General features: G+C 43.5%; 1 long non-coding RNA gene across 1 annotated transcript; it reads right to left on the bottom strand.

The window, feature by feature from the left end:
- Window positions 1–1,579: 1,579 nt before the first annotated feature.
- On the bottom strand, window positions 1,580–12,856 carry LOC142827557 (uncharacterized). The gene is made up of 3 exons (XR_012902227.1): window positions 12,576–12,856; window positions 8,186–8,290; window positions 1,580–2,356 (listed from the first exon to the last, which is right to left on the bottom strand). It is a non-coding gene; the product is annotated as an uncharacterized LOC142827557 (long non-coding RNA).
- Between the last annotated feature and the right edge of the window lie 232 nt (window positions 12,857–13,088).

Genomic DNA, 13,088 nt, shown 5'->3' with positions numbered 1-13,088 from the left:
AGCTTCAGAGTTCCCAGGTACAAATCTTCCCGATGGCGGTTACCAGTTGATCATATGCTTTGTGGCGATGGAAGTTTTGAACAAACGAGTCAGTCTCTGTGTACAAATATTTGTTACTGGTGATGTTAGTCATTAAAGCAAACTATCCATATTCTGTACTGAAGCATGATGGCCTGTTTTGTTTAAAAATAAATCTAAAGTAGCAATTAAATAATAATAAAATAATGGCTTCTCTTCTGAGCTTAAGGTAGGATTGAACAAATCCATTCCAGCACCTACTTTTTTCTAAAAGGTGCCTATTTTTCTAGAGGCGCCACATTTTTCAACTCTGCCCTCTTAAAGACTGCATGGCTCTAAGAATCCTTATGTTTTGTCAGTCTAGGTTATGATTAGATTTGCTGCCCTCTGCTGAGTGGTAGTACAGCAAGGGACCTTGTAGGTCTGCTTGCAGTTGGAGAAAAAATCCTAAGTATGTGCTGTTGGGTATATTTTAATGCCACTTATTTGATACTATGTATACCAGTCCTTTAACAGCAGTGGTTACAATCAGCATGCAGAGTAATCCTCTCTTCTAAGTATCTAAAACAAACACCAATGTCAGTTTTTAGGGCAAACTGTACATCAACAATTGACAGTAGTCAGAGTAATGCTCAGAATAAATGCCCTTGCAGTTTGCCACAGTTCCTACATTCCAGCCAAGAGAGCTTTTTCTTCTACAACTAAAAAACTTGCTTGCCCAAGAAGAGGAGGAACTTGTAAAATGGTGAAACAGCACCACCTAGTGACCATACCAGTCTTCTTTAATCTTTACTTCGCTGCTTATTACATGACTTACACTGAATTTCTTTGACTAGTACTGCCTTCATACAGCCCAAATAGAGACCTTTGTCTAATGAAGAAAGTGGGATGTAGATATCTGAGCACAGGTCATCGGGAACCAGGCAGTCTGAGTGCTGTAATCCCAGAGCTAATACACACTCTCGGTGTAACGTTCAGTAAGCACTTGGAGGGAGGGGAAACAAAAGCATGAACTAACTGTTTTACACAGTTATTAAAATGCTGAGTCTATTCAGAATTCTGGAGCGACATAGCTCTCCCTGGGCATGTTCAGAGGATTAATAGAGCCATTTGCTTTATCGCTCCTATAGTACTGTGGCTCAGTTTTCAACCCCATATTCATCTATTTAGGCTCCTAAATCCATATTTAGGTATTTGCTATTCAGAGATTATGAGATCCCCCCACAAATCTCACTGAAGCCACGAAGACCAATGTCTCTGGAAATCAAGACACTTATTTAAATGGCTCCATTGGGATTTAGGACCCTAATTTTTTAAAGTCTTGGCTCTTCTGGTAGGTCTATAATCTTAGTCAAGCCACTCGTGTAATTTGATCAAATAGGATGAATATTAATTCCAACAGCCTTCCCAATGTGTCATTTATTATAAAAATAAAGGTGTAATCTCTGATATTGTTTCTAAAATGAGTGATGTGATGATACAAAACTCTGTTTAGTAGCATACTACACAGTAACCTACTACAAGCAGAAAGCAGATAATCAAAAGTCTTTTGGAGGGAAGAGAGCACTGGTAATTTCATGTCAATTTTTCTGAAATAGTGAAAGAAAACATGTACTACAGGCAGTTTGATCATTTTAGAGTCATGTGTTTTACAAAGGGATACATCTACAAGAGTCAGATTATTCCCGGCTGGTGAATCCAGTGCATGAACAGAAGATGATTAATATTACTGAAATAATTAAATCATTGTTCCTAGGAAATGAAAATAACCAACATAGCTCAGTCTTATGATAAATAAAAGCAAATATTTGGAACCAGAGTCTTGGATTATTTTGGGTAATCCCATGACTTCCTCAATATGCACATATCCTCCAGAGGGACTTTAGTTCACAATGCATGAATTGACACAACAACATTCAGTATGCTTTTGTTTATTCTTATCCACCACATCAAATTTTTCCTCAGAAGCATTTGCACTCTATTTTCCATGGCTAGCCAATATTTTCAGTGTCAGGAGATTTAAAGTAAAGCAAGAAGGTTGCCATCACCTTATAATTGTTCCAAAAAACAACAGAACGTGATGCATGAAGTTTATAAAAGGAACTGATGATTGTTAAGTCTTTAAGGTGCTGCAGGTCTATTAGCTGTTTAAGTTTTCCCAATTGTTGTGTTATTTACAAATTTTATCGGTTATTTACAAATGTTGAACAGAACAGAGTCAGTGATCAATCCCTGCAAAACTCTGCTGGAAACACACCTGCTCAATGACTATTCCCAGTTTGCAGATACATTTTGAAATCTCTCGGTTAGCCAGCTCTGAGTCCATTTCATGTGCACCCTATTAAAAAAACAAACAAGAACTCCATATAGGTATCAAAATGTTGTAGGCTACCAGATAAAATAGCTTACCAATGTCTAAGCATATATTAGGTCAATACATTTATCAACCAAACTTGTCATCGCATCAATAAAATCGTGTTTATTTGACAGCATATTTTCCATAAAAATATGTTGATTTGCATGAATTATGTTACACTACTTTAATTCTTAATTAATCAAGTCCCATATCAATTCCTCCATTATCTTGCCCAAGATCAATGTCAGGATGAAAGGCTTATAATTACTCAGGTCATCCTGTTTACCCTTTTAAAATTGGCACAACACAATCTTTCTCCTGTCCCCAGGCACTTCCCCGGTGCACCAAGACTTATTGAAAAACACCACGAATAGTCCAGTGAACTCCTCAACTAGCTTGTTAAAAACTCTTGGAGGCAAGTTATCTGGACATGCTGATTTTAAAAGGTCTGACTGGAATAGCTTCTATTTAATCCATCATTCAGCATTATTCACGGAAAGGAAAACATTTTATCATCACCACATGACAAGACCGTATCATCTATGTTTTCCCTAAATCCAGAAAAGAAATATTTAGGAACACTTCTATCTTTTCTGCATATGGTTTGCAACCTGGCCCTATGATGTGACTTCAGCCTTCTCATCTTTCCCTTCTGGGGTATTTCCCTCCTGCATTGCCCTAAAAAGGAACCTAGCAAGGAAATCCCTCCTAGTGCAAACACCACAAAGGGCCCGTCTCTTGGGACAATATTCAACACCCAATTGCATACAAAGGAGTGCCAGATGGCACACACAAAAATAAAATAGCAATCACAATTTCCAGAGTAATAAACCAGTAACTGTGGCTGTGTCAGAACTGGGGACAATGGAGAAAGGCAGGGCTACTCAACTTTGGAAGCCCTGGGGGCCAAAATTATACTCACAGCATGTGTCAAGGGCCACAACTTAAGCATGATTGCATATACAGGCAAATATATATGCAAATAGCTTTTTTAATACTGACGGGCATGAATACAATGATCAGGGCAAGACTACACAGGCCCCATTTAAGTTAGTTCTGCTGATATTCATAAAATGCAATATTTACCCAATTTCCAGCCATATGACAGCACTTTTAATGAGCAATGACAGTCCAGGAATTTAACTACTAAAACGCATATCAACAGAAGACCATTATATTGACTCGCTGTTGTGGAACATGTCCCCAGTGGAGGCCATGTTCAAAGGATCTCACTCGCAGGCTGAGCGTTGAGCCCTGCATAAACCCAAACCGCACCCCAGGGCCACATGTTGAGTAGCTCTGGAGAAAGGGATCCAGATAACAACAGACAAAAACAATGCAAAAGCTCTACCCCTCCCAATATTTACCACCAATACTAACCACCCTGTGCTCTCTTCCTGCACCTAAGGAAACAGCGAGCCTAGGCCCAGCCTCTGATGTTCGACGGAGCGCTGAAACCAGTGATTGGTCTAGAGCAAAATCTCAGAATAAGCAAAGAATTGTGTTCATACAAAGCCTCTGCTACTCCAAGGATGGTAAGAGTTCCCGTCTGGCTCACCACCTAGATTCCAATTTGCTCCTGAGTTTCTGGTCTCCACTAAAAGTAGGGATGTGAAGGACTAGTCGACAGGCTAGTTGACTAGTCACTTCCCTCCCCTTGCTGCCTCTATCAGAAAAAGCCAGCAAGTGGGGGGGAGGGAGGGAGGAGAGGGTACTTAGTTAGGCCTCAGCTGGAGTACTGTGTCCAGTTCTGGGTGCCACATTTCAAGAAAGATGTGGAGAAATTGGAAAGGGTACAGAGAAGAGCGACAAGAATGATTAAGCGATGAGGAGTCCTGTGGCACCTTATAGACTAACTGAAGTGTAGGAGCATAAGCTTTCGTGGGCAAAGACCCACATGCATCTGACGAAGTGGGTCTTTGCCCACGAAAGCTTATGCTCCTACACTTCAGTTAGTCTATAAGGTGCCACAGGACTCCTCATCGCTTTTGCAGATTCAGACTAACACGGCTACCCCTCTGATACTTGACAAGAATGATTAAAGGTCTAGAGAACATGACCTATGAAGCCAGGCTTCTTGAACTGGGCTTGTTTAGTTTGGAAAAAAGAAGATTAAGGGGGGACATGATAGCGGTTTTCAAATATCTAAAAGGGTGTCATAAGGAGGAAGGAGAAAATTTGTTCCTCTTGGTTTCTGAGGACAGGACAAGGAGTAATGGGCTTAAAGTGCAGCAGGGGAGGTTTAGATTGGACATTAGGAAAAAATTCCTAACTGTCAGGGTGGTCAAATATTGGAATAAATTGCCAAGGGAGGTGGTGGAATCTCCCTCTCTGGAGATATTTAAGAACAGGTTAGATAGACATCTGTCAGGGATGGTGTAGACGGAGCTTGATCCTGCCTTGAGGGCGGGGGGCTGGACTCGATGACCTCTTGAGGTCCCTTCCAGTCCTATTATTCTATGATTCTACTTCAAAGCAGCAGTGCCATTTGGAGCTTGGGGTCAGACCCCAGGCTCCACACAGCACAGCTGCTTTGAAGTGCTGCATGCAGCCTGGGGCCAGCTGAAGTGTCCCCAGGCTGCAGGCGGCATTTCAAAGCGGCAGTATCAAGTGGAGCTCGGGATCAGCTGGGGAGTCCCCTGCTGACCTTGGGCTCCATCTAGCACTGCTACTTTGAAACGCCAGGGGGATCCCAGCATCAGGCTGCATGCGGCATTTCAAAGCGGCAGCACCGTGTGGAGCCTGGGGTCCGGCCCCAGAGGACATTATTCAGTGTACCAGTAATCCCCCAAGGACTGAGTCTTCCCTGGGTAGGAACATGGAGGGTAGATAGGTCATCCTTTGCTATGATGCTTCTCAACATCAGAAACAAACAAACAATTCTTTGTCTCTGAGTTTGGCTTATGATTGGTTGTGGTTGCGTTCCTAGCATGTTCTGTTTCCAGGGTGGAGGTAGAACATGCTAGAAATACTAATCACAACCAGTGTGGGAAATGGAGTTCTGAGGCTTTGGAGCTACTGATGCTATCATCCTGGGATGAATTCCCTGGCATTTCAATGTCTTAATTTAGGATGACCCCCCTCTTAAGGGGGAGGGGGGGAGAACATATTGATAACTCCTACTACACTTTCCATATCCTCTTTATAGTCCTTATCGCTGCTGGCCACAGATTAACCCTTTGTGATGACCCTCAGCTTTCTTTATCAATCTTCTCTCATTTATAACTTCAGAAGTAGTGGGTCGTGCCCACAAAAGCTCTTGATACCATCTACATTTTTGTTGGTTTCTAAGGTGCTGCAGGACTATTTGCTGTTTAAGGGTTTTTTTCCAGATTCACATTCCTTAGTATCAACTTCCTCTTCCTTCCATTTATTATTTATTTTATTTTCTAAAGCTGTTTTCACTTCCTTTCTATACCAGGTGGTTTTTGCTTTCAACTACGATGGTCTTCTTCCCCAATTGGGGCTTTAGGAGCACCTAGTGCAGTGTTCTTAAAGGATTTCTGATTATTGTTAATACTCTTCTGATTAAATTCTTCCTCCCAGCTAAGTTTACTCTTAATCAGCTTTGTGACATTGGCTCTTTTAAAGTACCATGTATATATTCTGACAAAAAGGGCATTATTCTGTTTGCTCATCATAAATGTTATCAAGGGAATGCACACTGGTACCTCAGCTACCATTAATTTTTAATTCTGTGATCAATTCCTCCTTATCTGCTAAGACAAGGTCTAATAAAGAATTCCCCTGGGTTGGACACAACACTTCTAAGTTAGGAAATTGTCATATATAATGAAACAGCTCCAGGATATTCATAGGTTCACAAGATGGCTATGAGTGCCTACTCTGGCCTCATGCATAACACAGGCCATAATACTTTAATTAATTAATGGAGATTGCCTATCTCCTGGGACTGGAAAGGACCTTGCAAGGTCATCAAGTCCAGTCCCCTGCCTTCACAGCAGGACCAAGTACCATCCCTGACAAATTTTTGCCCCAAATCCCTAAATGGTCTCTGCAAGGATTGAACTCACAACTCTGGGTTTAGGAGCCCAATGCTCAAACCACTGAGCTATTACGCCTTCCTGAGTTAATGCCTGATTCCAGCCCTGTAGCTGTGCTTGACCTGGTATAGATCCTTTAGAAAATCTTCCAAGCTTTATTTAAAATTTCCAGTGGTGGAGAACTTACCACAGTCCCTAGTAAATTGTTCTAATTGTTTGTTACTGACTGTTTAACATTTGTGCTATTTCTAGTTTAATTTTTCTGTTACTTTTCCATTTCAGCCACAGGATCTTGTTATACTTCCTCGGCTAGACTGACAAGCCCTCTCATCAAATTTCTATCCTCGTATTATTTTCGAGTTTCTGCTTAACCGTCTCGGTTACACTAAATATATTGAGCACCTCGAGTCTCTCACTGCAAGGCACCTTTTTCAGGCCTGTAATCATTCTCATGGCTCTTCTCTGCACTCTCTCCATTTTTTCCCACTTTTTAAAAATTTGGCCTCCAGAACCGGAGGCAAGCATCCTTGTAGATGCAAGTTCCCTCTAAGCTGCATAGTAGCACAGCCCCGCAGGTGCTTAATCAGTCCCTCCCAACCAAGGGCTCAGAGCTCCATGCATGGACCTGCCTGGCTGGGGGAGGGGTACTTCTCCCTCAGTAACATCAGCAACTCCCTGCTGAGGACAGAGCAGTGAATCTCCCTCAGCGGTACAGACATATCCCCTCCCTATTGGCTGGGAGAGAGTTGCTGTCCTGTCCTCAGGATGGAGAAGTGCCCCTCCCACAGCCAGGCAGCTCAGTGCATGGCAACCTTGAGCCCCTGGGCGGGGGTCATTAGCCAGCTGCAGGGCCATGCTGCCGTATAGCTTAGAAAGAACCTTGTTGTAGATCCTGAATCTGACCAGCACAGTCCCTTCAACAGAGGAGTCTGTGCTGCCATGGACACAGTGATTCAGCTCTGTTCATATCCTACGCAGCTTTCAGTTCTCAGAGTTCCTGTATTGTAGAGTTTCCATTTTAGGCCCATGTATTGGGTCCTGTTAACGTCACTATTTCTCCTCCCCAGCAGGGGACTGAGTTGCTGTCACAGTTGAGGGACTGACTAGAGATTGACGCTTCAATAGGCAGCTGAGCACTTCCATCTCAGCCAACCAAATCACCTCAAGGTATTAAGAATTACCTCAGAAGGAGGACGAGTGGAGTAGTGTCTCTCTGGCTCTTAGAGACATGGGGAAGGTTCTGGAATTTGACCTGAAAGCACATCTCACTGTGTCTGAGATGAGAGAGAAGCTCCAGGGAATCAGCCTAGGGAAGGTAAACACTGAGCTAGTTCTGAGGGCCTCTTATCTTGAAGGGTGGGAACCAAGAAAAGCAGCCAGTGAAGGAAACTTCTAGGGAATCCAGTTAATGGCTGAAGTTAGCCAGAGTCAGATGGAGCAAGTGGTGCTGCTAGGGGGTCAGGAACTCTCAGGAACCCATAGAGGGAAGTCGTAGCTAACAGGTGCAAAGTTCAAACCTGCATAGGAGCAAGAGGAAGACCAAGGACAGGGTAGGCCCACTGCTCAGTGAAGAGGGAAAACCAATAACTGGAAACTTAAAATGGCAGAGGTGTTTAATCACTTCTGTGTTTCATTTTTTTTACCAAGATGATGGATGGTGACGGGATGCCTAACATAGTGAATGCTAGTGGAAATGGGGTAGATTCAGAAGTTAAAATTTAAAAAAAGAACCAGTTGAAAATTACTTAGAAAAGTTAGATGTCTGCAAGTCACCAAGGCCTGATGAAATGCATCTCAGAATACTCACGGAGCTGATAGACGAGGTGTCTGAGTCATTACCTGTCACCTTTGAGAAGTCGTGGAAGTCAGGAGAGATTTCAGAAGATTGGAAAAGGACAAATATAGTGTCCATCTATAAAAGGGGAAATAAGAACACAACAGCTTAACTTCTGTGCCAGGAAAGTTAATAGCGTAAATAATTAAGGAATTAATCTGCAAATACCTATCACCTTATTATCTTCCAGTTAACAGCCAGCATGGATTTGTAAAGAACAAATCATGTCAAACAAATCTCAAAGCTTTCTTTGATAGGATAACAAGTCTTGAGGATAAGGGGGAAGTGCTGAACCTGGTACACACTAGGCTTTAGTAAAGCATTTGATGTGTCTTACATGACCTTCTTATCAATAAACTAGGGAAATATAACCTAGATGGAGCCACTATAAGGTGGGCGCATAACTCTCAGAGAATAGTCATTAATAGTTCACAGTCCTGCTGGAAGGGCATAAGAAGTGGGGTTCCACATGTGGCTTGCAGCCCACAGTGCAGTTTGGGTATACACGGAGCTCAAACAACCGCATACAAAGGAATCCAATGCATCAGGGAAGGGCAGACAAATAACCAGTGGCAAATTTCTAAAGTGCTTGTACACAAATGCTAGGAGTCTGACTAACAAACAGGTACCTGACCTGGAGCCACTATAAGGTGGGCGCATAACTCTCAGAGAATAGTCATTAAAAGTTCACAGTCCTGCTGGAAGGGCAGATCAGGTACAGGGTGTTGGCGTTCCTAGCCCCCAGGAAGAAGGTGCCAGGAGCACCAGGGAATTGTGTGAAAGAAGCTATTTGCATATATATATTTGCAACCACACTTAAGTTGCAGCCCTCAGCATGTGCTTTGGGTATCATTGTGGCCCTTGTGGCTTCCAAAGTTGAGTAGCCCTGGTCTATAGTTTTAAAGCATTAAAATAGTAAGTGGAGAATGTGTTGGCTCAGTATTCCTGACAGGACAAAAAATGTTACTCAGAGTGCCAGGAAACAGCCAAGAAGGACTGTCAGAAACAGAAGTGTGGAAAAAGCAGATTAATGGACAATAATTGATGAAGATTGTCATGAGCCAAGGAAATCATGTGGGTAGAGAGAGATATCTTAGAGTAATTAAACAGGACTCTGACATCTAGTCTCCCTGCTGTTCGCTTTACAAATTGCAAATCCTTCCCATCCTAAGAGATCAGCTCCTTCCGTTTAAAACCTGCAGCACATTTGATGCTTAAAATGCAAAGCACAAAGTGCCATGCTTTTTCTCTGGAATGCCTTCCTCACATCTGCTGGATATGTAGCTTGTTTGGTTCTTGCAGTTCTGTTTAGAAATAGTTGTTTTCTGCGGGTGGGAATGAACGGTGAAAAGTATATACATACTTGTAAGGGCCCAGATTCTTGAGCTACAGGAACAGCGATCACAGCTAATACTGAGAAAAAAAGAAGAGCAGGTGCCATCTTCATAACTTTCCCTTTGTTTCCAAGGGTTGCTATAATAGATACATGAACTGGCAAACGTAAGTCGCTTATGCTGTACCAATTATTTGTGTGGTGGTTGCATTTAGAGGCCCTGACCAACATCATGGCTCCATTGTGGTAGGAACTGAACAAAAGCCGAGTAAGAGACAGTTCTGGTCCTAAGGACCCTATAGAATAGATGGACAACGGGAGGGAGGGAAAACCGAGGCACAGAGTTGAAGCCACTTGACTGAGGTCAAGGGAAGAGTGAAGGAAGAACGGGGCATTCCTGAGTCTCAGTCTGAGGCCCAAGCCTCTGGGCCACACAGCTTTCTAATCTTATGCTGTTTTGTTATCAGGGCCACCAACAGGAGGGGCGAAAGGGGCAGCTGCCCCAGGGCCTGGTGATTTAAAAGGGCCCGAGCTCCCGGCCTCCACTACCATGGGAGCGGCAGCAGCCAGAGCACTGGGCCATTTAAATCACCAGTGTAGCCACAGGTGGTGCAGGCCACACAATGCTGAAAGGCTGGCTAGGGAGGACCCTTCTGGGGGCCTAAAGTTCACCCCTCCCACCCCCACCCACACACATCACCTTGCCCAGGGTTCCAGCAATTTTGTCAGCCGCCCAGATTGCTGTGTGGTCAAGCCTGAGGAGTAACTTTAAAAACAGTGCCGTCTTGGACAACCGAACTGTGGCAGTCAGGGCACTAACTCCTGACTTTCTTCACAAAAATGTTGAGTGCGCTTTTCATTCTTGTTAACAACACAGAGCCAACAGAGCTATGGGAGAGGGAGCTGGATTCCCATTCGCAAAAAATAAAAGAAAACAAGCCTGACACAGTTGAGGGCAGCCAGACTCGTATTCCCCCTCTGTGGTCTAGTGAGAATGCCCACTCTAGGTTCCCAACCTCTCAGTCATGAGATCTCTTGGGCAGAGACCAACATCTCTCCCTTTCAGAATGGGTTTTCCCCCACCCAGCCTGCACCATGCCCTACCTACACCGTGTTGTTCTCCAAAAGCTAGGCTGCTAAAGCAGAGACTCTGTCCTGGTTACTCCACCCTTCGAAGGCTCATGAACAGCGGTGTGAGTTACCCCACAGCTTTTTCTAAGCATTCACAGTTATTCTTAAGATGAACGCATTACAAAGGAACCATTAAAAACAGTAAAAGAAAACATGCTAGTATGCTTACCAGAGATCACCCCACCACCCACCTCCAGGAGATGTTTTGTCCGGAGTCAGTCCTTTAAACGACACCAAAGGTGTCATTACAAATTCCTAACAAGCACACACATGCATAAGTTAGTCTGCTCTTTATACAACCTGTGTCTTTGATCTTCAGATTCCAGGAACAGGCAATAAGTATCCAGTGGTCCTTTTCATAGAATACTAGGACTGGAAGGGACCTCGAGAGGTCATCGAGTCCAGTCCCCTGCCTTCATGGCAAGACCAAATACTGTCTAGACCATCCCGGATAAACATTTATCGAATCTACTCTTAAATATCTCCAGAGATGGAGATTCCACAACCTCCCTGGGCAATTTATTCCAGTGTTTAACTACCCTGACAGTTAGGAACTTTTTCCTAATGTCCAACCTAAACCTCCCTTGCTGCAGTTTAAGCCCATTGCTTCTTGTTCCATTCCCAGAGGCCAAGATGAACAAGTTTTCTCCCTCCTCCTTATGACACCCTTTTAGATACCTGAAAACTGCTATCATGTCCCCTCCCCCCCCCAATCTTTTCTGACATTGTCGCTTCAATAGCCTGGATTTTTCAGGAATTCAGGGGGGGAATTTGCATTCACCTCCCTCTAGAGATATTTCCCAGGAAATCCACTTTACATGCATTGTGCCCAAGAACTATTCTTTTCTTCTCACCTTGTTCAGTAGAGTTCTTTGATCATCCAGACCTACAGCAGTACTCTACCGGTGCCATTAATTCAAAAGAGTCCACAAAGATGCTTGAACTTAATTCACTGAAGTATTTTTTCCCCAAGGACATTTGCGGGAAATTGCCATATTTATCACAGCACCCTGAGACAGGCTTCTGATTTTGTGGAAATTTCTTTGTTGACTCTGTATTCGTGATTGATCAGTTGTATAAACACATCCTATTTACAGACTGTCACTCCATTTATCATGATGTGCCTCTTCAGCCGCTGTGAAGGTAAGAACTGGGAACAGTTTTCACCAATGACATTATTTGGCCTGCAGAACCGTTATAACTGTAATGTATGCTGTTTATGTACCCAATTAAAAGTTTGGGCTATTTGTATGACCTTGATAAAGCAGTCTTTATAGATCAAAGTCAATTTGCTCAGCATATTCACACATTCCAGTTCTTGACCAGACAGCCAGTGAAGGTGCAAATATAATGGAAACTGTCAGTTTACTGTAATGGGTTTTTTTCCCCTCTCATCACAGTGTTTCGAATGACCCAGAGGGAATACGAGGCGTGACCTCAGAGGCCTTTCTTCATGAAATAATTCTCACTTAGTTTCAGCAGCCAAAACCATCCTCACACACAAAATCCAAAAGTTTCTTATTTTTTATAAAAGCGGTATATTAAAAGAAACAGAAATTTAAAGAAAATCCAATTTCCATTATTGCTTATTAATCAGTCACAGCTATTAAATATGGGAAGCTTTCACTTATTGTTTAGGTCTTTGTAATGGGATTGGCACCAACCTTTCATGAGCACCCCACTCTGATTAGGCGTCTCCATGGTATTTAAACCAGTCCTAGCCCTGCCTTTAAACCAGTCCTAGCCCTGCCTTTGTCCCCCATCTTCAGGTGAGTGTTCAGTCCTCTGGGGGGAAGGGGTTACTACTGTCCAATGATAGGCCCTTTTCCAGTGTCCAGGGGAGAGGAGGAGCCAGAGCCCACCCACATCTCCAAGCCCCAGCCTTCACCAATATCTTACCTTTTGTCCAGGGCTCCTCTAAGCTCAGGCCCAGACACCAGCCAGGAGCGCTCCTATGCTCCACTGGCCCTTACTCAACTGAGATGTCCACTGTGTCTCACTTCCCTCAGCAGCCACGCCATACAAGCTCCACCAGCTCAAGTGAGAACCTGCATTGTCTTCAGCTCTGTAACTCCTTTTATATGGCACTCTTGGCCCCTGATTGGCTGCTTTCCCTGCAGCCACTCTAGCCAGCTTGGAGGAATTCTCCACTGCTCCTTTCTTGTGATGGGCATTGCAAAATCCTGAGACCACCAGCAGGGGGTCGTTGTACCTACCCCACCCCATCACAGTCCTATTCAGAAATGTTATTCCTTCTGTATATCATATGAACTGCTCCAGAGAAGAATTGAGAATCAACACAAAATAGATCACCCACTAGAGTAAGAGTAAAAAGGGAAATTATTTTACCTCAGGAAACCAATTGCACATGGATAAGTGAGAACACCACATATCTGGAATAACGCAGCATGT

The sequence above is a fragment of the Pelodiscus sinensis genome, chromosome 3, assembly GCF_049634645.1.
Source record: "Pelodiscus sinensis isolate JC-2024 chromosome 3, ASM4963464v1, whole genome shotgun sequence".
Lineage (NCBI taxonomy): Eukaryota > Metazoa > Chordata > Testudines > Trionychidae > Pelodiscus > Pelodiscus sinensis.
Note: the sequence above shows the minus strand (reverse complement) of the source record. Positions and strands in the feature narration are given on the sequence as shown.